Genomic DNA, 24606 nt, shown 5'->3' with positions numbered 1-24606 from the left:
GGGTGGAGAGAGATGAGGTCAGTTGCCGAGTATAGGAGTATAGCGCTTGCTGCAAGAAGGACAGGGGAAGAAGAAGCTGCTGGGGGAGAGAGCTGGAAGTGAAAAAGCACCAAGTAAAGAAGCTGCTGCACGAGCTGGTGAGATGGCTCAGCAGGTAAGAGCACCGGACTGCTCTTCCAAAGGTCCTGAGTTCAAATGCCAGCAACCACATGGTAGCTCATAACCATCCGTAATGAGGTCTGACGCCCTCTTCTGGTGTGTCTGAAGACAGCTACAGTGTACTTATATATAATAAATAAATAAATAAATAAATAAATAAATAAATAAATAAATAAATAAGCTGCTGCGTGAACCTGCCTTTGTGTCCGTGTTGTTCTTGTCTCCATGGGTCGGAGACTGCGGCAGTTACTCATAGAAGTTTTGTTTACAACAGAGTGAGAATAAACCAATGGATAATGATGATAATTCTTGGTGGCTTTTTAAGCTTGTCTCATGATATTCCTGGCAATGCTAGTGATGAACACAAGTAGACAGATTTCCAAGTTAACATAACTAAAAACTGAAAGATGAGCAATGGTCAGAACCATCTCTTCAGCAGGTCTTACAGATGAAAGTAACTGTTCTCTCATTTTAATTCATGAATGAATGGATTATTTTAAATAATTAATGAAGAAGTATGTTCTGGCATGCACAGCTAGAGACAAGCAACCCCTACTGATCACCTTACCACATACTTGCTGTTCTACCATTCATCTGAGTCATAGAACTTCTGCAATCTATGAGATGAACAAATTCAATCAGGCTGCCAACTGTAGTGTCCAGCAAAGATTGAGACTCTATAGATTGAATGAAATACACATGAAAATGAGATGAGTATTCTATGGCGGTTTGAGTAATAATGGCTCCCATAGGATTATACATGTGAATAAGTCATCAGAGAGTGGAAATGTTTGAAAGAATTAGAAAGATTATGAAATGTGGCTTTGTTGGAGAAAATGTATCATTTATGGTGGGTGGACTTTGAGGCTTCAAAGAGCCCATACCAACTAGGCATGGTGGTGTACATCTTTAGTCCTCGCACTCAGGAGGCAGAGGAAGGCACATATCTGTGAATTTGAAACTAACCTTCTCTACACAGTGAGTTAATGGACAGCTAGAGCTATATAGAAATGCCCTGCCTCAAAAGAAATAAGTCCCATTGTCTTTCTCTCCCTGTTCCCTGTGGTTCAGGATCTAAAGCTCTCAGTTCCAGGACTATTGCTGCCTTCATGCCATCATTCTTCCTACTTTTATGTTAATGGAATAATGGAATCATAAGCAAGCCCCCAATTAAGTGCTTTTTAAAAAAAATAAGTATTGCCTTGGTGATGGTATCTTCTCTTCACTGGAATAGAACAATTACCAAAACAGAATCCAACCACAGGTATAAATTAAACAATATTGTTTTTGCTGTGTGGTGAATCACAGTAGTTAATTTTGCTATGTTACTAGATAAAACAACTTTAAAAGGTTAAGGATCTTACAAAAATGTAATCAGTGGAAAAGTACTACTGTATGCACTGCTTTTCTCAGTGTAATCATAGAAGACTCTGAGGAGATATATTTTGGCTCACAGTGTGTGGGTACAGTCCATTGTGGTGACAGAGAAGACATGCCTACAAAGGATTGGATAAGCTTATCTGTTTGTTGGCTTGCTTTCCTTGGCTCTTGCAGCCTGGTGTTTTTAAACAACCCAGAAACATCAGCCCAGAAGTGCCCACCCCTACAATATACTAGCTCCTCCCACATCAATAATCAATTGAGAGAGAAAATGTACTACAGACATACTCAAATCAATTCAAATGGAGGAATTATCTCAGTGAGTTTCCCTTTTCTGGGATGATTCTATCTTGAGTAAAGTTGACAAAAGAAAATCCTAATCTGTACATGCTCCTTTTCACAAGCCTGATGTAGGTGGCAGTGCCTTTTGACCACTATACTTCTTCCCCCATTTGTGTATCTCTTCCCATAAGACTGATGTTCTAATAAGCCCAGTCTTCTCTTCTCTCTGCTTCAACAATTCTGAAGGATAATGGGTCTTTCTTCACTTCACCAGCTATTTAACATCAGAATTCACTTTCACATTTCCATTCTTTGAAGCTTGACTAACCAATTACCTGGGCTTATTTTGTAAATATTCCCAGACATTTTTATTGGAGTCAGAATTTGTGTGCAATTTTTAATAAACATTATCAGCATTTTCCAACAGAGTATTATCCTTAGTAGGCTAACCATCCCATTCATTTATTAAGATTTGGTTATAATACATGGCAGTTGGCTTATTTGTCCTGTTTTTTGTTTCTTCTTCCAGTCTGCATCATAAAGTCAAGCTCTTGGTCAGTGCTTGCAGTCTCAAATTAAAGAGACGGGGGTGGGGGGGGTGTTGTGGGAGAGGGTGAATGCTGGGTCTACCATGGCCTTGGTAGGGATATGGTTCCTACCCCTGGAACCAAGACAAAAGGGTGTGGACCTCCTTGAGACACTGATGGCTGCTGTGGGCTTAAGGCTAGTTTGTATATTATAATGCACATATTTTATATTCCTCCTTAAAAGAATATCTTCCCTGTTAATGTTAATGACTCCATGGTAATCAGAGACATCAGAAGGTGAAGGTGTGGCTAATATCTCAGCAACATCTTTTGGGTTTTGTTGTTGCTGTTGTTGTTGTTGTTGTTTGTTTGTTTTGTTTTTTGGTTTTTCGAGACAGGGTTTCTCTGTATAGCCCTGGCTGTCCTGGCACTCACTCTGTAGAACTCAGAAATCTGCCTGCCTCTGCCTCCCAAGAGCTGGGATTAAAGGCATGTGCCACCACGCCCAGCTCAGAAACATCTTAAATGCAGGGATCTTCAGTCTGTGGAAGGGGACTCTAAAAATATGAGTTTAAAATATGTAATTTTTCAGGTATGCAAAATGCAAGGATGGAATATGAATCATATGAGGGGCTTTGCGACTCTAAAGAAACAAAAGTAACTGTACTGTGAGTCAACTCATCAGAAAGATATTATAAATGGAGATGGAGAGATTTGGGGAATAGTGATCACAGGCGATCTCACCCAGCTAAGTTTTTTTGTTTGTGCTTACTTACAAAGGCAGAGAGATTCCAGAGTTTATCAGTCTGGAAAAGAGCAAGATTAGGCCTAAACTAGGTAGTGAAGGAAGATGAAATATTGTAACTTGTTAATTGTTTAGGAGCCCACGGCCCCGGCCTGGGACTGAGAACAAAGCAGAACAGCCCCCAGGCATGCCAGGGCAGAGCTGTTGTTAAGGCATTCCTAAGAACATCTTGACTGTAAAGATAAAAAGGTATGCAAGGACCAGCAGGGCTATATTATCTGAGTCAACACCACCTGGCCAGAACCTCCCCTCTGTCTATTGCCCCTTGGCGCTGGGTAAAGTCATACATCAACTGGTTGCTATGTGAACAAAGATAAGCCCCCCAGCCCACAGGAACAAAGTTCTGATGCCCTGTAATCTTTCTGTTAATGTTTGAATAAGCCAATAGTGTGTTGCTATGCTGAATTTCACACCCCTAAGCCCCTTACCCCATAAAAACCCCTAGCTTTCGAGCCTTGTGGCCGACATCCGTTATCCTCTGTGTGGGATATATGTCAGGCCGGAGCTCCATAATTAAACGTCCTCATGTAATTACATCAAGAGATGGTCCTTCGTGATTTTTTTGGGTACACGCTGAATCGGGAATTGGGTGGGTGTTTCCCCACTAGATCTAACAGTAGAACTGCCAATTTCAGGACAGGGTCCCACCCAGCTGACTTATCATTGTGCTTAATTGAGGAAGGCAGATCTCTGATTTCTTTTGCATGAAACAAAACAAAACAAAACAAAAACCTGCATGTGTGCTTGCTGTCTCCTCAGAATTAAGAGGCTCCTGTCATTGTAAACTGACTCACAGGATAATCAAAAGGGAACCTGGAGTAAATGACTAGATTGATGTTGTAAGACCCGACTCTCAGTCAGTGGTACTTACTACGAGATGCCCCTAAAGTCAGACACTGAGGGGTAGATTGATTCAAAGGCAAGAAGTTTATTTTCTGTCAGGTTGGGTCGACCTAAAAAAGAGTAACTAGAAGGTGACCCTAAATGGCGATTACAAGCAGTTTTTATACTTTTTAGGGGCACAGATTACATCAGCAAGGTTACAGTTCAAACTTATTGGTTAAGCATATTGACCTTTAAGTCTATTAACTAGCAAGCAAGATACACATTCAAACTCTACCTGGTACTTTCCAGGGGGTCAAGTGACAATCGGTACATTCTGAGAATTTTTTTTTTTACTGAGAATGAAACTTGGACTAGCCTTGATCCCACGTGTGGGAGGGTTTGGGACTGGAAAAAAGTCCCTAGGGTCCCTCATTATGTAAAATAAAAGGTTGGGCTTGTGATCTGCAAGAGATTAGCTACCCGGATAATTTTTTTTAGAATAGCAAGACAAACCTGCCTGAAAAACTGTCTCCTGCAGAAAATAGAGAGAGGGCTGTCTACTGACCTCCAGAGAAAGCAGAATAGAAAGAAAGCAGGCTGGAAAGCTGTCTTGAGCAGAACATAGGCTGCCAGCTTGAACCTGGAGTTGACTTCAAGTAACTTGTTTTCTCCACTCTCAGACACCTCTTCTCTCAGAACCCCTCTCCAAGTCGAGGCTGTTTCTTGGCAATGTACGCAAAGTTAATAGTTTTGACCAAGTGAGGTGTGCTACATCAAACTGTGAATTAAACTCTATATTGCAGGTCTGGGGAAATGACTCAGAGAATATGGGGCTTGCTGCACATGAGTGAGAGGGAGCAGAATTTGAATCTTTAAAACACATATTAAAATAATCATAATATGTGTAGCATCAGAGACAGGAAAGGCCTCAGGAAAAATGCCTAGCCAAACTGGCCAGAATCTATGACCTCTGGATTCAGCAAAAGATCTCAACAGCTACCTTTGACTTGAACCCTCTCAACAAACACACAAAAGTAAACCCACACACACACATATATGTGCTTGTTCATAGGTTAACATGCATATATACATACTGCACACATGCAAAGTAAGTATATGTATGCCTATATTTATATCTCTGGGTATGATAAAATGGTCAAAATCTTTGTCTTTCTGCCCTTACACACACATTTACAAATGCTAAAGGTAGCTGAATTATAAAGTGCTGCAATAATGATAGTGTCAACGAGGCCTCCCAGTCACACAGAGAAAGCAATTACAAAAGATAATTTCAGCACTTGGGAAAGTAGTTTTCTAGTGTTGCTACCAAATTGAAGTTTTGGAAAATATATGCCTTTGAAAAGAAAAATCACTTTCAAATTCATCTAAATGTTTTCCAGTGGATAACCTTTAAGAAAGTCAAGGAAATTCTCTTTACATTTTCTTTTCCATGTCAGTTTGGAGCCTTAACTTAAAGGAATTAATAAATAAAAATACACACACAAATTAACTTGGGAGATTTAGCTAATTAGAACACTAAGAAAAATGATTACAAACCTGACATCTCTAAGATGTTTTTATTACCAAAGCAGAGGATGAGTAGAAAAAAAGGGAGAGATGAATACTCAGTCACTTATTGAAATTTAATTACCCTGAGCTTTTATATCGAATGTTTGAAATATTGCAACAGAAATGGAGTAGGATAAGCTTCCATTTTTAATTGAATGAATACATATTCTAAATAATGAAGATAAATATTTATTCTGAATAACAGAGATGAAATTAATAAGGACTACTATTTTGCTATTTTTTCAATATAGCTATGATCTAGAAGAATAATGTATGACTGCAATGATTTAATATGGTATTTCTTAGAGAAAAAAAAAAGACTGGACACAGAAATTCTTTACCTATACAGAGATTTAGCTTGAAGTGTTCATGAAATATCTACAGGAATACAAATAAAATAGACTAGTCAACATTTATTAAATCTTGTTTTGGTCTTTTTAGGCATCTCTGAGCAGAGATAATTAGGTTTTAAATTAAGGACTATTTTAGGCAGTCAATTGAATGAATCATAAAATTCAATATCTGCCCATTATTAATGCAGCTCCAGGGAACACTAGCACTTATGCCAAAACAATGAAGTATAATAACTTCATGTTATTACATCATGTTAAAGTTATTTTCCTGTAAACAAACACACGAGTATTATTACATTAAAACAAAAATAGGATACTAACCCTTCACGTACAGCAAAACATAATGTTGCATTTTATTTTTATATATTTACTATATGTTTTCAAATGACTCTATGCATTTGACTTTTTAAATTTTAGATTAGCTTGTGAAAGAATTGTCTTATAAATCTAAGAATATAATGAAAGCAATAAAGGGTAAATTTTTAAATGTGCTTGGTTTTCTTAAGTAGTTTTATTGTCTCCTGGTTTGAATAATTTAGTACTATATTTTTCCTTTGTGAGGACTTTTGTGATCCAGCTGTGCAAGACAATTTAGGAGGAAAGAATTAAAACTCCTACTTTGACAGAAATGTTAAAGTTGTGTTCCATTCTACTTGACTCCTCTGTGAATTTTGCAAGAGATTCTCAATTTAAGTAAAGAAAAGGAGTCTATTTGACTTCTGAAGCCTCCAAAGGATCATGGTTTAATTTAATATGTGTTAAAAACTCAGGTGAAGATGGTTTTATTTTGACACTCTCATGAACACTGGGTTCTAATGATAATAGCATTTTCGAAGGACTGAATGATGCAGGAATATGGGCTGGGCTAGGAAATCCTAGATTTCAGTTCCCTACAAAGATATTGACTTAATGACATGTTAACTGTAGAGAGCCTGTGTAAGAATGGGTAATGAAGTTTCAGTATCTCAGTAAGAATGAGAGTGCATAACAGATTCACCAAAGCTTGAAATAGAGCAATTGTTCTCATCCATAATGACCTAAACCAACCTGGTTAGGAGCTACCAGGAGAGAATGCCCAAGCACACCTTGCTGCTAACAAAAAAAGAACTGACAGCATACCCGTGTTGGTTTGAGTGAAATAGGTGAGCCCCGTCTCCCCTATATGCTCTTATATTGGGATACTTGGTCCCAGTTGGTGGAATTATTTTTGGAGGGTTTAGGAGGTGTGGCTCTTGTTGAAGGAGGTAGATCAATAGGCGTAGGCTTTGAGGTTTCAAAAGCCCTTTAGATTCCTAGATAGCTCTCTCTTCCTCATGATTTTAAATTGAGACCTGAGCTCTCAGCTACTGCTCTAGAGCTTTGCATGACTGATCACATGCTGCCCAGCTGCCCATCATGTCAGCCACGGACTGTTATCTAACCCTATGGATGGAATCGTGAGCCTCAAATTAAACGTGTTCTTTTATAAAAATTGCTTTGACCATGCTGTTTTGTTACAGCAATTGAAAAGGTGACAAAGTCAGCATCCAACAGCACAGCCACAGATGATGCTTCTCTTTATCTTCTAGTCCCACACTGATGAGAAGCAGGACTTTCTGAAGGCTTGTGGGCTACTGAGAGTAAAGGAGAAGGTTGGCAATGTGGGGAAACTCAAGACTACTCCTAAATGACACAAAGCAGAGGAATGGATTGTGATCTTCTGAAAAAGCAATTTGGCTGGGAAAGTGGTGGCACACGCCTTTAATCCCAGCANTTGGGAGGCAGAGGCAGGCAGATTTCTGAGTTCAAGGCCAGTCTGGTCTACAGAGTAAATTCCAGGACAGCCAAACAGCCAGGGCTATACAGAGATACCGCATCTAGAAAAGCAAACAAATAAACAAACCAAACCAAACCAAACCAAAACCAAAACCAAAACCAAAACCAAAACAAACAAACAAAACCAAAAGAACAACTTGGAAACCTGCTTAGATCCATTACATGCAACATTGTTTGGAGCCCCAAGTAAAGTAACTGGAGATAAAAAAATAACTAAAAACTTTTCAAACCATAAAGTAAGTGAAAGTCTCTCGTTTAATAGATGAAATGATATGTATATGAATATGCAGAAAATTTCATACAGAAACTACAACTAGTAAAGGAAGCCAGAAAGTTTGCAATATACAAATTTTTAGCACTCAAAATCATCTGTTTATTAATAATATAGTATCCTAAAAGGAGAATTTATACAATTTTACTAATGATATCAAAAAAATAAATATAAAGAATAATACTTACCAAGAGAGCAACAGATATATATCTTATAAAATATAAGTTCCTGAAATTAATGATTAGATGCATAGATGAAAATATATACAATGTCTGGAATAATTTATATAATATTAAAATGACTGCATTATACTAAGATGTTTATTATCATATGTCAATATACATAAACATTTGTGTGGAAAATGTTATGGTAAATGAAATAATTCATCCACAAGATACATAATGCCTAGCTTTGTATGAAGTCTCCAAAAATGAGTTCACAGACACAGAGAGTAGAAGAGTTGTTGCCAACAGTTGGGGAGGGCAGACTGAAAGTAGTTTTATTATACTCCTTACCAAATCAGTTTGGCAGAAGGAAGATTTCAAAAGCACAGTTATACGATGCTTATGCCATTACTACTGCCACTGGTGCTACACTGGATACTTAAAATTTTTGTTTTTATGTGATAGTTAAAAAAAAAAGTACCCTTTTTTGTTATTTTTGTTTGTTTGTTATTTTTGTTAGTATATTTCAAGAATGTTTGTTGAACCAGGAAGCAAAAATCTCTTATTGTCTCCTAAGAAGTGATAGAAATGGATATAGAAATCAGACCTGTGTCTGTAAGAGTAGCAGCAAGCAGCTTTAGCCAGGTAAGGCCACAAAGATATTTTGATATTACTTATTTTCTTTATAAATATCACTACCCAATTTCTGTTATTTTATGTTATTTATTTTGTTATAACCAGTCACTTCGCTTATTTTATTTTGAAAAATTTGTAATTTCCTAGAAAATATTTTAATATACTTGAGTAGAAATCTGAAATAATTAATTGGAACTAATAGCAAGTAACACAAAAGTAGGTATTACTGAAAATGGGAGATTATGAAGCCCAATATACATTATAAAGAAAATCTGTCAGGGTAAATATTCCCTCACAAACTAATGGTATTGTAACATACAAGAACAGAAAATAATGACTTTACAAAACAAATCTTTATAGCTATGAAGTCTTTACAAACCCAGGAAAGCAGATTTCTGAGTTCGAGGTGAGCCTGGTCTAGAGAGTGAGTTCCAGGACAGCCAGGGCTACACAGAGAAACCCTGTCTTAAAAAAAAAAAAAAAAAAAAAAAAAAGCAAAAACAACAACAACAGCATAAAACAAACCCAGGAAAACATGTATTCAATATTTTGAATAATTCAATAACATACAAACTGAATACATATAACAATATTTGAAATCTATCTAGAGATTCATATAAGTATAATACTTTATCAGAAGGAACTATAGTATAAATGTCAAATGACACAATAATTTGGGAAAGGCATCAAGGGAGATTTTTGATATAATTTAGAAAATAACCTCTGTTGGATAAGGATAAGTTGATGTTCAAATGATAGTAACTCTCTGTGAAGTGGAAATCCTAGACTAGAAGAGTGATGTCAACCTATCCTCCTATACAGAAGACATTTTGGACCATATTATCTTTAATCTAAACATTTGACTTAAATAATTTTTTTCTCTTGGAATCTTGATTCAAATTTATATCAAATCCATTTTAATAGAATTACTGGAATTTTAGTTGTTCTTAAATGACCAAGGGGTAGCAACAGTGGCAGTAACTCAGAATCAACAGGCAGCTCCATCCTGGGCATTGCAATCCATTTGGACCATGACTGCCTTTCAGAAAAGATTTTTTCACCACTTGCTTTTAAGAAAGATGAAGACCATGAAAAGAATGTCATAATCAGTGATAAGAACTTTGATGTCAGGTTTTGGTGTAAAGGAAAGTCATTTCATCTTCTCTTCTATTGAGCAGGGTATTTATTCAAGAGTGACCATTACCCCTATCAATCAGCGTAGCTCCACTGTCAAATCTGAGGGCTATGTCTTTCCCAGAAGGCAGTAAGGAGGCATGAGTTAGGAGGCTCTTTTAGCAACAACTAAAAGAAAATCCACAGGAAAGTGGCCCATAATTGAAATGATGACTTAGTATGTTTCATTGGAACAATTTCTGAAACATTTCATGAACTGGTTAGTGAGGTGTGCCGGAGAAATCACACTAACAACTTTGATGTAGTTGCTTTTGCCATTTCCTTCAGGTTCTTCTCAGTGTCCCTTATTTCACACCAGAAAGGAGTCTACAGCAACTTTAGGGATACAGAGAGACATAACGTCCAATGGAAGATTGAAGGAAAGAAAATAGGAAGGAAGAGAGAAAGGAGAAATAGGGGAAGGGTCTCAGTTTACATCAATAAATACATGAATAAAGCAAGATGAATAAAAGAAACCGTAAAACAAGCCAAACAAAGATTGACGCATCATTCACAGATAAAAGTAAAGGTGCAGTTTAAGAACTTGGCTCAATTCCAATTAACCTTAGTCATGACAACATGTTACAAACCAAAGGAGTTCACGACTCAGGATATGGCAATCTTTGCAACAATCACATGTGCCTGCCCGCTTCATAGCTTGCATCATGGCCACTATGGAAGCCGTTGTATTTAAAGGGAAAAGTCAAGCAACAATAAGACCATGCTCTTTGGACTTCAAATACTTAGATATGAAAGAGATATTAGTCAATTGCAAGATATACCCGTAAACCCAAGCAGAGAATTAATATATATTTTTCCAAATCAGAGAATTAATTACAATTTTTTCATGTGATAAGAGACAGCAAGCATATGGGAATAAAAGACAAAAAAAATGCTTGAGGCTAGTATAAGCAATTTTATTTCATTCATTTTTCCTAGTTATAGTTTTGATATATGTTTTAATATCCATAATTAATTCCTATTTGGACATGCAAATGTTGCTGTTTTTTCACATCCTACCTGCCCAGAGGCCTAGCCATGATCTGAACTGGTGTGAGTTACTGGGGTAACTCCACAGCTTCTGGTGGGTGTGCAGATTCCCTGATGGTCTCCAGGACACTGGCCCACAGGATCAACAAGTCTGTGAATGGAAGCTCCTCTGAGCTGCAGGTGGAGGCCCTGGAAACCTCAAGGACAGCAACAGGAGTTAAAGGAGCCTCCAGGAGCGCTGCAGTGAGGCCCCAAAGCAGACATGGCTGATAAAATTCCCAAACAGGGCAATTTGAGAGCAGAGGCTCAAAGTGAATCTGGGACTGAAAGAACCCTGGGTGCACTCACTGTCCAGATCAAGAAAGTACAGGTGAGAACTGAGCCCAAGGCTCTCTATGAAGGGTAGCCTTGGATCTTGGGCACAGCACAGTGACACACAGTACTGAGGTCCCTCCTGACTTCTCAGAGGAACAACCTCCTCAGTGACAAAAATCTCAGTGGTCTCTTCCTCCCAGTCATTCATGTTTCTGTCCAGCTCACCAGTGTCCACCTCTCCCCATAGCTCTAGACGCTCACTCTTCTGCTTCATATAGAGTTCCTGGGCCATTTTTTGGAATGTCCTCCATCATGGTCTGCTTTCTTTCTACCAGTTCTTTTGAGGCTTTGGATTGGCCCAAATGATCCTTTTGCTCAAAGATATTAGAGTATTTCTTCAGATCCTTTCTCATTTGTTTTATCTGATCCTGGCTGAGGATCATCTGAGGCCTTGGTTTCCATAGCAGCTAGCAAAAACAGTCCTTGCTGTTCTTCAGAAGATGGTGTTTGCTTGCTGCTTGTCAAACATCTTGATGAATTTGATCTTCCAGTTGCTCTTCATGTGGTAGAAGCAGACAGATATTCAAGGGATCTCACAATGAAGCACAGCACACTTGCTGCCATCAGGTTCCCAGGCAAAGGCTATGATGGTTTCTTTCATCTGAACACCAACATATACCTGCTTTTCCCTTATTCAGAAGATTTCAAAATGTGTAACAACAACCTGTGTGCCTTACAGAGTTCTGTCCACTTTTAGACACAGGTAATCTCCATGATTCTGCCATTACAGCTTGCGTAGAATACACTGAATCTCACTTGGATCTCCTGATAGGAGAGCTGCATCAGGGTCACCCTGGTTAGAATACCTTTTTTTTCCAGCACCCAAAAGGCACCTGGATACCAAGAAACATTGTTTATTCCAGAGATCTTCAATCTCTTCTTGTCTGAAAGGCCCATAGAAGGTGTTTCATAGATGCTAAGAGTATCTAGGGCTTGTAAAGAATTTGCTATCATGGTTCTATTTGAAGATGAGCCAGATGGCTGAGTATTCACAATGAAGGCCTCTCTCTTCTTATGCTTGTGAAGATGTCCCAGATGACAATGGCCTGACGGTCATTCTGAGTATCCATCAGTGTGCTGAAAGTCACCAGGTATCTTTCACAGGAGAGAAATTGATGAGCTGCATGCCTTGGTGGCTAAACCTCTGGATCTGCTTGAACTTGTTCCCTCCCTAGAGGTTGATACCCCGCTGATGGAAAGTGGCCAGGTAGGTGCACTTAGGGGATCAGCCAGCGCACACATGTCTCTGTCTGTGGGGCAAGTAGAACCATGTCACCAGGCAAAACATCCGCCCAACTCGCTCTTTCTTCAATTGATACTGGGTCCTTGACATCATTGCAGAAGACAGATGTCTGATTTTCACTCTCAAAAATCACACTGTACTGATCTCTACACTGTGCCTCTTCTAGCTGGTAACACAAATTTCCCAGGTCTTTGAAAGGCTGATTCTCTGGAATGTCCCACTCATCTCTGTTTCCATGTACTTAACAAAATCAGTAAGTAGGTTGACCCGGAATGTGTGCTGATTTTCCAGCTTGTACTCATTCACGTTTTTCACTGCATCTACAGCAGGGACTGAAGAAGCATATTCCAGAAAGATGTACCTTTTTTTAAATTTTTTCTTCCTTTCCAGGGTAACAGTCATTTCTGATTTCCCCAAACTTGGATGACATTTTGGAGTTTCTCAAGCAGGTCCGGTCCCACATGAGGAACATTGTCAACAACAATCACTAAGGCAATCTCATTCACTTCCTGAGGCCAATTTTTGAGTACATCCTCCTTGCTCACCTGTGTACAAACTCCTCAGAGTTGCTGAAGAGGGCTCATCTGTCTATCGGCTGTCCAAAGCCTGGCTCAGCCGGGCTGCCATCAGACTTTCCTTCCTCCTTCTGTCAGGCCTCAGTGACTTCCATCATCCTCACTTGGGACCTCCAGACCACACTGCCTTGTCTGCCAAGCATCGACCCAGAGGCTCACTGCTGCCTCTCAGACTCAACCAGCCCCGGCTTCCCTGGGTGCCACAGACCCTCTTGGTCCCTTTGTCTGAGTGCAACGGGTCTCTAGTTGCAGGTGAGCAAAGCGTTGGATGAAATGACAGACAGATGCACACAGGAGATGTTGTGTAGAATCTGAATGTAATTTGTCAAATCAAGCATCAAACTTTTTATACAGAAGAAAATAGGGAAGTTGGGTGACACACCAGCAAGGTACAAAGAGGTTACTGGATTCTTACACAAAACAGAGGAATACCAAACACAGAAGGTCTGACAGGAGCCACCTGGGATAGAATTCATTGTTAACAACTGGGATCAAAAAGAGCTCCACCTAAGATCCACATAATCTTAGATGCCAGGGTCAAGGGCTTTGTGCCCTTGCCATAGTTCCTATTTTAGTCTAGTGTATAGTCCACCTTCCCCCTAGGCCATTGTAAATACTTGTGTATGGGTGTAACTCAGCTATCTATAGTTCTAAGTATCTACTTTGGTTCTTCCTTAGGTCTCAAACTTCCTTCTTCCTAGATGATGGTAAATTCCTGTGTAGGGCAGTGACTTAGCTTTTATTCAAAGTGATAGTATAATACCAGAGGCAATTCTGAATGTCACTGAATAGGCAACATTCTTACTGAATTCCAAGCCCATGGTCTGCTCAAGGACTTTCTAGGGCGTTGGAACACTGGTGAAGGCTTAGCTATGTCAGAATTCAATCTTAAAAGGCACTTATAATAAGATAATACTAAAAGAGAGCACGTGGACCCATACACCAGACTAACATGGGAATAGGGTATGAGTATATGGGTTAAAGAGAACGCCAGACTCCAGGAGGTGAGTTTCCGTGATACTCTCTGCCTTGTGAGTGGCTTCCAGGCCTCTTGGCCTGTCAAGCTGACTCAGCCGGAGTGCGTGGCACCCGGGTGCTGCCACTTCTGCATGGGCCCCTGGTGCTTCTCACCAAGCTCAGCCTCTCTGCTTCCAACTCCCACAGCTGTTACTATTTTTTACAATAGTTTGGTAGAAAATCTTTTCCATCTACATTTCATACTAGGTGCAATGCTTTAATAAGTATCTATTAACCTGAGAACATTATTTCTTAGTGAGAAGGACTTAAATATAGCGAAGAAATCAGCCACATAGCATGCCTTGTCTTCAATTCAATATGGAAAATAAAATGGAAGCATGTACTTAGGCATTTTCCACAGATGGGATTTTTGTAGAATGTATTATGTCTATAGACTTTCAGAACACAGTGTGTAGAATTCGGAAATTGGCATCCAGTGTCCAGCCTGCCATAGCCTCGGCTCTCATCTGGCCTTAGAGCAACGTGTCTTTAATCTCTTGTGTTAGGTCTTCAGTTTCTTCATGACAACTCAGATCTGAAGTATCAGTGGGATTACTGTTGGAGACTCATTCCTCTGCTGTGCCCTTCCCTTATTACAGATGACTGTGAAGGAATGGCCCCACCTAATATCCTCTTATTAAATTATTCCTAAATACGGTTACTACTCCACTTAAATCACCAACCTGGTCATGGTTTTAGCACTTCAGACATTAAAAATATCTCATGTGTGTGTGTATGTGTGTGTGTGTATGTGTGTGTGTGTGTGTGTGTGCTGTGTGTGTGTGTTTATGGGGGGGAGTGATGTACATGCATGTGTCTCTGTAACTTTATGTGTGTGCACAGTGTATGTATGTGTTGCTGTGTTTAAAGTGTGCATATCACAGCATACATGAGGAGATCCTTGGTTATTGGTCCTTACCTTTCACTTTATTTCTTGTTCACTGTTGTGTACACTTCAAAGAATTCTTATGTCTCTCCCTCCCACCACCATAGGTGTTCTGGGATTACAGTCATGTGCTACCATTACCAATGTAATGTGGGTTCATGGAATCAGATGTAATGTTTTGCCCTCCTGCTTGTATAGCAAGTATTTTACTCACTGACCTGTCTCCAACCCCCATTCCAGGCTTCATCTCCATCTACCTAACCATGAATGTAAGGAACTTTTGAGAATCAGTGATGGCTTTGACCTAAGATCAGACCGCTCAAGCCGAAGCCAAGTTATTGTCAGATGCATTCCCTCCCCCTACCTTTCCATTTTACTTCTTTATGTAGTCTATGCTCTTTAACATTAAAGATCCAAATTAAACAAATATGTTTATCTTTTAATTGTTGTGCCCCCAGCTTTTGGAACAGCACCTTATATAGAAATGAGTGCTCAAAATGTGTTTCTTAACTTTATATGTATTGACCAGCAAAAGAGCTCTCTGTTCTACTAAGGGTTCCAACTTCCATTTTACTTAATATCTATTTACCTCTGAAAAACTCAATCAACTACTACTTGCAGGTTTTTCCAAGTGTAAAATTGTAGATGAATTTAGCATTCAAATTACCATGTATTTTGAGAGGTGAAATAACCAAACATTGTTAATAATCTTTTAGGAGCTAAAAAAATCCCATTTATTATTATAGTTCTTGATGATCTAGGTCTCTTCCAAATAAAGGAGATGCCACAACCTGGTCACTCTAAGCAACTTTATGTGCAAGCCCATTGAGCCAGTACAAGTGTCTTTCCATCCTGTCCATATGTATTCCAAAGGGTGCAAATTAACAGAATTGGGACTACTGTTAAACTGACTTGGTATTACTTGACATATAAACATTGTCCCTAGGATCAGTTTCTTCATCAATAAATAATAATAGTACTTATATCTCATAGGATTTCAATAAAATTTGTAATGTAACATTGTATAAATTATCTAATGCCCTAAAGATGACCTTTGTTTGAAGGTCGCAGAGCACTGGCAATTCTCACAAAGACAATAAATATGTGCAGTCATCTCTACATGTGTTAAGGACATGCTGCCTGTTCAGAGCATTGATGAAATGTATGAAGTCATCTCTACATACGTGAAGGACATGGTTCTTGTTCAATGAAACTTTTATCTTGACACATTATTATTTATAAACTAGCAAATATTGAGATGCAGAAAAGATTTAATTAGTAAAGAGAACTTGCTAGAGAAGCATGAGGCTATTAATTACAATCCCTAGTACTTACTTAAGGAAGCAGGGATAGACAGATTTATTTAGATCAATGGCTAGCCTGCGTAGCTGAAACAGGGAATTCCAAATTCAGTGAAGAGATTTTAAATTAAAATAGAATTAAATTAAATTAAATTAAAAGATGTGATCCTTGTCCAGGTCTTTTTTAATGTAGGTTTTCTAACATATTTTATGAGGCAAAGATTTCACAGCAAATGTCCTGTTCCTCTGGCTCTTAAAATATTTTCTCCCCTATAAGTCCCTTTCTACTATGAATCTGTGTGTGTGTGTGCATGTGTGTGCATGCGTGTGCATGTGTGTGTGTGTGTGTGTGTGTGTGTGTGTTTGAAACACTAAAGAAATGGAGGCAACAGATTTAAATGAGAATAAGGATGTCTGACAAAGGAGAAATTTTAGAACTGGGAGAAAAGAAGAGAAATAATGTAATTATAATTGTTTCATAAGTAAAAACATATTTTAAAAAGTTAAAATGGACAAAGTTTACAGATGCCACCACACGCTTGTAACAACACTAACTGCATTCCGTGGACTGAAAGCAAAGAAGAGGACATAGAGTTAAGGATGACATGGGAAGGAATTTGGGAGGAGCTAAGAGGAATGAGGATCAATATATTTTGTATAGATGTATGACATACTTAAAGAATAAATAAATGATTAGTAAATAAAGCACATTTAGCTTTGCGTGCAACACTTTTAAAAACAAAGAGGCAGCAATAGAAAAAGGCACTTGACATGCTGTCCTGGCTACCATGTGCATACAAATGTGAACATGCATCAGGTAGCTCACACACAAGCACCAAACACATACACAGACACACCCACAACAGACACACAGAGGAAAATAACATGAAATGTTAGTAATACAAACTTATGACATCATTGCCCTCTTCTGACATAAGAATAAGATAAAGCCATCAACAAATAAGGCCATTTGCACAAAAAGAATATTTACCCCTCAAATTTTCTTTATAAGGCATATTTCTCTTGACCTGTGATAGCTTGTGTCAATGTGATATATTGAATAAATTATTTTCCATTTAATGTACGGTATCAGCATGCCTTTCCTTTTTTGACCTTGATATATCTCATCTGTAGAATTATGAGCACTCTACTTTCAAAAGTCCATACCATAAGGTGCCAGCTGCATCCATATTGCCAATGTTAGGTATAGTTTATGAAACTTACCTTCTAGCTTTTAAAATAATATACAACCTATAACTCTTTGTCTAAAGAGAATGAAGATTAACTTGAATGTAAACATATAAAAGCCTGTTTATTGTATTTTGTTACAGAATATAATGTATAACTAATTTCTTATTTCAGAATAATTTCATAGCTATTAACAGCTGGTTCACCCACTAAATGGCCATTATTTCACTTTCATAAAAAGCAAGCCCTAAGGCCACGGGGATGCAGGCTGAGCTCAGCGAGGCTACCAACCTCCTTGAAGTTCTTCTCAGAGGACTTTTGGTTCAATTTGGCAAATATGATTATTATAAAAGATGTCAATACCCTCTATTAGAAGAGCTGTCATAATTTATTGCCTGATTAAAATAATTTGAAAAGTAAACAAGATATAGTTACTGGTTACCTCAAGAAACCAGCAGAAGTTGCATTTATTCTATAAAAATATAACATCACCCTGGGTTTTTCTTTTTTGTATTTTTTATTGGATATTTTCTTTATTTACATTTCAAATGTTTTCCCCTTTCCAGGTCTCTCCTAACCCATCCTTTCTCCCCCTGCCTCTATGAGGGTGCTCCGGCACCTGCCCACCCACTCATGTGTTCCCACCCAGGCATTCCCCTACACTGGGGCATCAAGTACCCATCCAAGGGCCTCTCCTCCCACTGATGTTCAACAAGGCCATTGCCATGGGTCCCTCTAAGTGTTTCTTTGGTTGGTGGTCCAGTCCCCAGGAGCTCCAGGAGATCTGGCTCGTTGACACTGTTGCTCCCTTCATGGGACTGCAAATTCCCTCAGCTCCTTCATTCCTTTCTCCAACTCCTACACTGGGGACCCCCATGCTCTGTCCAATGGTTGACTACCCTGTTTATCACACAATTGATGACTTTCCACTGTGGGTCACATTGCCTCTATGCTAATATGTGGTTCATCACCACCCTTTGAAACACCATGAAACATGTAGGGGTAAAAAATAATTGTGTACAGGGTAATTTTTGTAGTTTGGAGTCTATGGAGGAGCATGGAGTATAGCTTTGAGAGGGGACTCTATTTTAACTTGGTGAAAGGCTGAAAAGTCTATAGACATTTACACATCAACATATTTGAACTTTTTCTGTAATGCAAGGTTACATTTTCCAGGAAAGAAAAATTCTTGGGCCATAATGTTTTAAGTAAAAAACACAAACACATTTTTAAAATGGGAAGGATTTCAGTAGTGTTAGCTTGTCTAGGTAAATTTTTATCTTTGATTCTATAATGATTGCATTTTCAAAAGTCCAGGAATACAAATTTGGGACCTTGGTATGCACAGACCCAGAAATGAGAAATGAGAAATGAGTCTGCCATTTTCTCAATCAGTGGTTCTCAAACTGTTGGGGGAAATTGAATGGCCTTTTCATAGGGGCTTCCTAAGATCATTGGAAAACACATATAATTTACATTTTATTTAATAACAGTGGGAAAATAACATTTATGAAGCAATAATGAAATAATTTTATGGTTGGAGGTCACCACAATATTAAAAACTATATTAAAGAGTCACAGCATTAGGAAGGCTGAGAACCACTGTTCTAAAAGAAAAATACCCGTCCTGATGGACAAGGCCAAATACACTAGTTGTGTTTAGTTTTCTAACAATTTTAGCTAATAAAAACGAATGGAGATACTATAGTAATTGAAAAAAGTGGCCATCTCCTGCAGCATAAAAGAAAATTAATAAGAGGTGAGTCACAGAATATAACATTGTCTTAAAATGTAAATATTGGAAATTCAGTTGCATATCAAATGAGTCAACCATAATGAAATGTTCTCATACCTTTTATGAAAGCATTAATCAGTATGCATTATATTTTATCAGCTTCATAAAAAAAATCAAAGTCGTAAAATATTCAGTTCCAACCAATTTTTAAGCATTTCAGAAGCAAATAATTCTTGAAACACAGATGATAAAATGTGCTTTTATATGGATAGATCTTTAAGAAACTTCTTAAATCATATACTTAAAAAACAAGTTTATTTGAAATTCTATCAGCAATGCATCCTTGGGAATTATGAGACAAGGGGCTATAGAAATTTCCATACATTATCTGCAGGCTCTTTGATGTGGTTTATAAAGAGAAAACATCTGTGGGTATAAATAACAGCTTATCTGAAAGCTTTGGAATCACATCTGTAATAATCAATGCCCTGTATTCACTGGAAAGGCAGCATTTATTTTCTGCTTCCCATTCCTGATACCTTTGCAGTCCTTTCTGAGAATTATGTGTTAAATTTAAGCACAAGGAAATGTTATAGGGAATTAAAATTGGCATAGTGTTTGTGGTTACTCTGAATGAGACCACTCCTTCCAATATCTATCTGAGAGAGGGTAAATGCTAAACCTCTGGGAGACCACATACTTTCTGTGCCTTAAGTAAAGTATGGCTTCACTACAGGTTGGATGTGATGAAGATTAATAATTAATGCAGAGCTTCTAGTATGATATAGAGGTTTAGATTTGGTCTTGATTATTACAGCCACTCAGCAGAATTATCTGAAGGTGCATTACATTCAGAGCACCATCCAGGAAATCATTATGTCTGGTTACCTGGCCCATTAACAAGGCTACAGGTGTCATGGGTAAGAACAGATCTTGACAATTGAGATTAAGAATGGGTAAGCAGTGAGGTTTTGTGGGTTTGGTACTTGGTTTGACTTTTCCCACATGCTCACCAAGCTTCATGGTTTTCCAAGGTCTCTTGTCTACCCTGCCACATTCTCTGAATGCTCCCTCCCCACCCAGGTCACACACAGGTGATTCTATAAGACTCATCTAATGCATTTTTAACATGGTATTATCAAGAATTCAACTGAGTTTCAGCGAATTAACATCTCTGAGGTGAAAAGGATTAAGTATAGAAATGAAGATAAAACACTTCTCCAAGTCAACTTCCACAAAGACCTAGTGCAAAGGTCTCTTAAATTTCTCACCATGCAGATTTCTTGCTGCTATTGTCTACCTTCTAAAAATGTTTAGCTTATTTTTATTGTTATATATTTGATTCTAACATGTGCCTTGCACCTACATGTCTCCCTGATTTTCCAAGTGTGTTGTTCTGAAGATGCCATGCAGTCCTTTTTTTTTTTAAAAAAAAAAAAAAAAACTTATGCTAATCCTTTCTAATTACTTCTAACCATATATTTCATTTATTTACTTAATTTTTAAGGTGAATACTCACTGTATACTTAACTGAATACACAGTTCAAGCTTGTCTCAAACTTGTGATCTTTTTGCTATAGTTTGCTGAATGCTGGGATTACAGAACAGAGCCATCACATCAATACCTGAGTGCTACTGGCACTGTCACTTTGCACACAAAATTAAACAATGTTGTGACGCGTTAGGTGGTGTAGAGCTCTTGTATTGGATGCCCTAATGCCATTCTTTACTCTCGTGAACAGTTCTGCCACACATTTCCATTGTCAACTACATAGAACCAGAAGCTCACAGGCAGAAGTATGCTGAAAAATAGATGGCACAGCATGACATTCTGATTGTAATACTAGATGTGGCTGTTACAAGCACTTCAAAGTATCCTGGCACCAAGACCAATCTTACTATCTTCCCTTTATTTAAATTTCTAAAACACTGTTTTTGTCAGAGGTCTAGATACAAATATGTGAAAATTACAGCATCATAACTATTTGAAAGCATATGTTGTAGATTTATATATTGTCCACTGTAAAAAAAAAAAGTCTTCCCTATGTGTACTTGGATATTTTCGAATCCAAAGGTCTATTGTAGTAATTTCAAATATCCCTTTTATGGACCATGGTTCCAAGGTCAACCATTTTATCAAATATTTTTGAATAAACTGAATACTGAAATTATGTACTTTGAATAAATCAGGTTTCTATGCATATTGTAAATAATCCTTATTCAATCAGTATATGAGCCTTGCAATCTTCAGAAGAACTGAATTAAAAAAAATGTTATCTTCTGTGCCAAAGAGAATTCTGAAGCCTGTAGTCCTTGATTTTGAACCTCTCTCTCTCTCTCTCTGTCTGTGTGTGTGTGTGTGTGTGCATATAAATATGCACAAATATATATATATATATATATATATATATATATATATATGTATGTATTCATTCACATACACAAATGTGTACACATATGTGCATGGATACAATGCGTAAGCAATAAAACTCTTCCCAATCTCAGGAATAGGAATTTAACAGTAACTGAGATTTCTGCATAGACTTTCTCTCTCCTGAGAATAAACATCTGCTATCTGTCAACATGTAGATGAGACACCGTGTTCTGTTTTCCCTTGTCAGAGAAAGACATAGGAAATCTTCTTCCCACAGACAGAAATTACCTTAGCCCCCAAATGAAATTGGTTTGCAGTAAAATGATTATTATAACAGGGACATGACTACCAAATCAACATAAAATGACAGTGTTTCCACCTGGCTCATCCTCATTTGATTGCTTGTATATCTAATTTGAATGAAGCAATTGCTTTTAAACTCATTAAAATTAATTAAACCTCTTATTCTGATAAAATTATACGTTAATTTTTAGGTCCATTCAAATATCCTTGTGTCCCGGGTATATCAACATATTATAGTTACACCTAGCTGTTCAGAGCCTATTGACTATAACACATAGTCTGTAATTAATGTGTCCCTAAGACTGCATTCAGAGCATTTAGTGTTTTATAGAGCATTCTTGTATCATGACTTGTAGAAGAAAATAATGAAATGAATTAAGAAGTTTGCTTTGTCTTGTTTTACCAACTATGTTTTAAAGCACAAAAAGAACATTTGACAAAAGACCCACTGTGACTCATATATGTGCTTCTTCAAATATAAGACAAGGGGTGGAGGGCTAATTCCCTAATAATAGATCAACTACACAGCATTACATGTATTGTGTTCAGTCTTTGTGCTTTGAACAAAGTGGTAGAATAATGCTTTTTTATGGCGATTACAAATAAAGTAATTCATGTAATTATTCTGTAATAATGTAATTGTTGCCATGTAGACTACAGACCATAAAAAGCATTAAGTAATTGTAGGGTTATTTATGGCCTGAAAATTGTCTGGCAATTATGCTAGAGGTAATAGTAGCATGAAATTCACAGCTTAATTGTTTCTTGATTTTAAAATGTAAAATGTGAGTATATTTTTATTATAGACCTAAGCATCTTACCTGGTAATTATGTCACATGTTCCACAGTAGAAAATTGGGCATAATCCCACAAAGAGCACATGCTCCTATTTAATGTTTAGTTCTTGAAAAATTAGCTATGTTTAAAAGGTGTATTATGTCATTCAATTTCACTTCACAGAATTTGAAACTGAAAGTTCTTGTTAAGAAAAAAAAATTGATACTGGGCTTCTTTTTGTATAAGTGTGCAATTTTAACGGAAACTACTTTGTAAGTCTGACATATTATTATAGAAAGTTGGTGGTGTTCATGATAAAATTATTCATAAGAACTTGACACATGTGATTTATCTAATACCTTACTGCAAAGAGAAATGTTAACTTTTGGAGAAAGGCAGACTTCTTTTGGAAGATTTCTATAGGAACAGTTAGGGTGCCTTCACAGATAAGCATTAGGATTCAGAGACTCACCCTAAGCTTGAGTGGGACAGCAATGCCTGTGATTCTGGCATCCCAAAGAAAGTGATATAAACACTGCAAGTTCAAAAACAACTGAGGTGAGGAAAGACAGGGGCAGGAGGAGAGACAGAGAGACAGAAACAGATAGAAAGTCAAAGACAGAAACATACACAGAGAAGGAAATAGAAAGAGAGGAATCAGACAAGGCATGCTTTCCCATATCATCTGTATTAGCTTTCTTGTTATGGTGGAACAACATGACTAAGGCACCTTGTAGGAAAATTTATTTTTTGCTCACAGTTCTAGAGGGTTAGAGTCCTTAATGGTGGGAACAGCATGATGATGGTCTCCCAGAGCAGAAAGCTGAGAGAGCACCCATCTTTAACCTTAAGCATGATGCACAGAAAAGAAGACACAAGACAAAACTGTGAACAGCATCACCAACTGGGGATTAGGTTCAAATATCTCAGCATACATTTCTCATTCAAAACCAGCATAGCATGCCTCCAATGACCCATGCCCTACAAATAGTCTAGACCTATTACCTGCTCATTAGGTTCTTCACTGTCATTTAATAGTGTCAACTGGACAGAATCTAGAAGGATGTAGTAAGGACACAAAGCTCTCAACCTGTAAGTGACTGTGATAGCATTTCCAGATTTGGTTAAATGAGATGGGAAGATCCATTCTAAATGTGAGGCTACTATTCCCTGAGCTAATCCTAGAGTGAATCAAAATGAGAAAGCACAGATCTTCCTCTTCTTCCTAATTGAGATTCTCATGTGACCAGCCATCTTAAGCTCCTGCTACTGTTGTGTCCCAAATTCCACAGGAACCCCAGGAGAGCTCAAGAACTGCAGAGCTCTGATGCAATTATGAATAAGAATATTTATTATAGCTATGAGTCAGACTCTGATTGTGAACCTTCCCATCTGTAGGACAGGAGTTCTACCCCAAGCCTAGAAGGCTTGCACTTTTTTTGCGGGGGGGGGGGCAGGGTGGTTTCAAGACTGGGTTTCTCTGTATAGCCCTTGCTGTTCTAGAACTCACACTGTAGACCAGACTGGCCTCAAACTCAGAAATCCTCCTGTCTCTGCCTCTCAAGTGCTGGGATTAAAGGCATGAGCCACCACACAGCATAGTTTGAGATTTTACAGTGACGGGGAGGTGACAAGGCAAGTCATTTTTCAAATATGATACAATTTGTTCAGGCAGCATCACACAGCTGGGAAGAGAACTCTTGTGACCTAAGGAGTATCTTTATGGTGCTTATTAAGAACTAGTGTCAATTCACATTCTTCTACATGATAAACACCAGTTGTGACAGCACCATTTGTTGAAAATGCTGTCTTTTTTCCACTGGATGGTTTTAGCTCCCTTGTCAAAGATCAAGTGACCATAGGTGTGTGGATTCATTTCTGGG

General features: G+C 38.0%; 1 pseudogene across 1 annotated transcript; it reads right to left on the bottom strand.

Moving 5' to 3' along the window:
* Positions 1-10968: 10968 nt before the first annotated feature.
* Positions 10969-17536, bottom strand: LOC110307305 (annotated as a pseudogene). The gene is made up of 3 exons (XR_002379376.1): positions 17514-17536; positions 12617-13136; positions 10969-12574 (listed from the first exon to the last, which is right to left on the bottom strand). The product of XR_002379376.1 is annotated as a eukaryotic translation initiation factor 3 subunit B-like (transcript).
* Positions 17537-24606: the final 7070 nt, after the last annotated feature.

Source organism: Mus caroli, chromosome 12 (assembly GCF_900094665.2).
Source record: "Mus caroli chromosome 12, CAROLI_EIJ_v1.1, whole genome shotgun sequence".
NCBI classification, from domain to species: Eukaryota; Metazoa; Chordata; class Mammalia; order Rodentia; family Muridae; genus Mus; species Mus caroli.
Note: the sequence above shows the minus strand (reverse complement) of the source record. Positions and strands in the feature narration are given on the sequence as shown.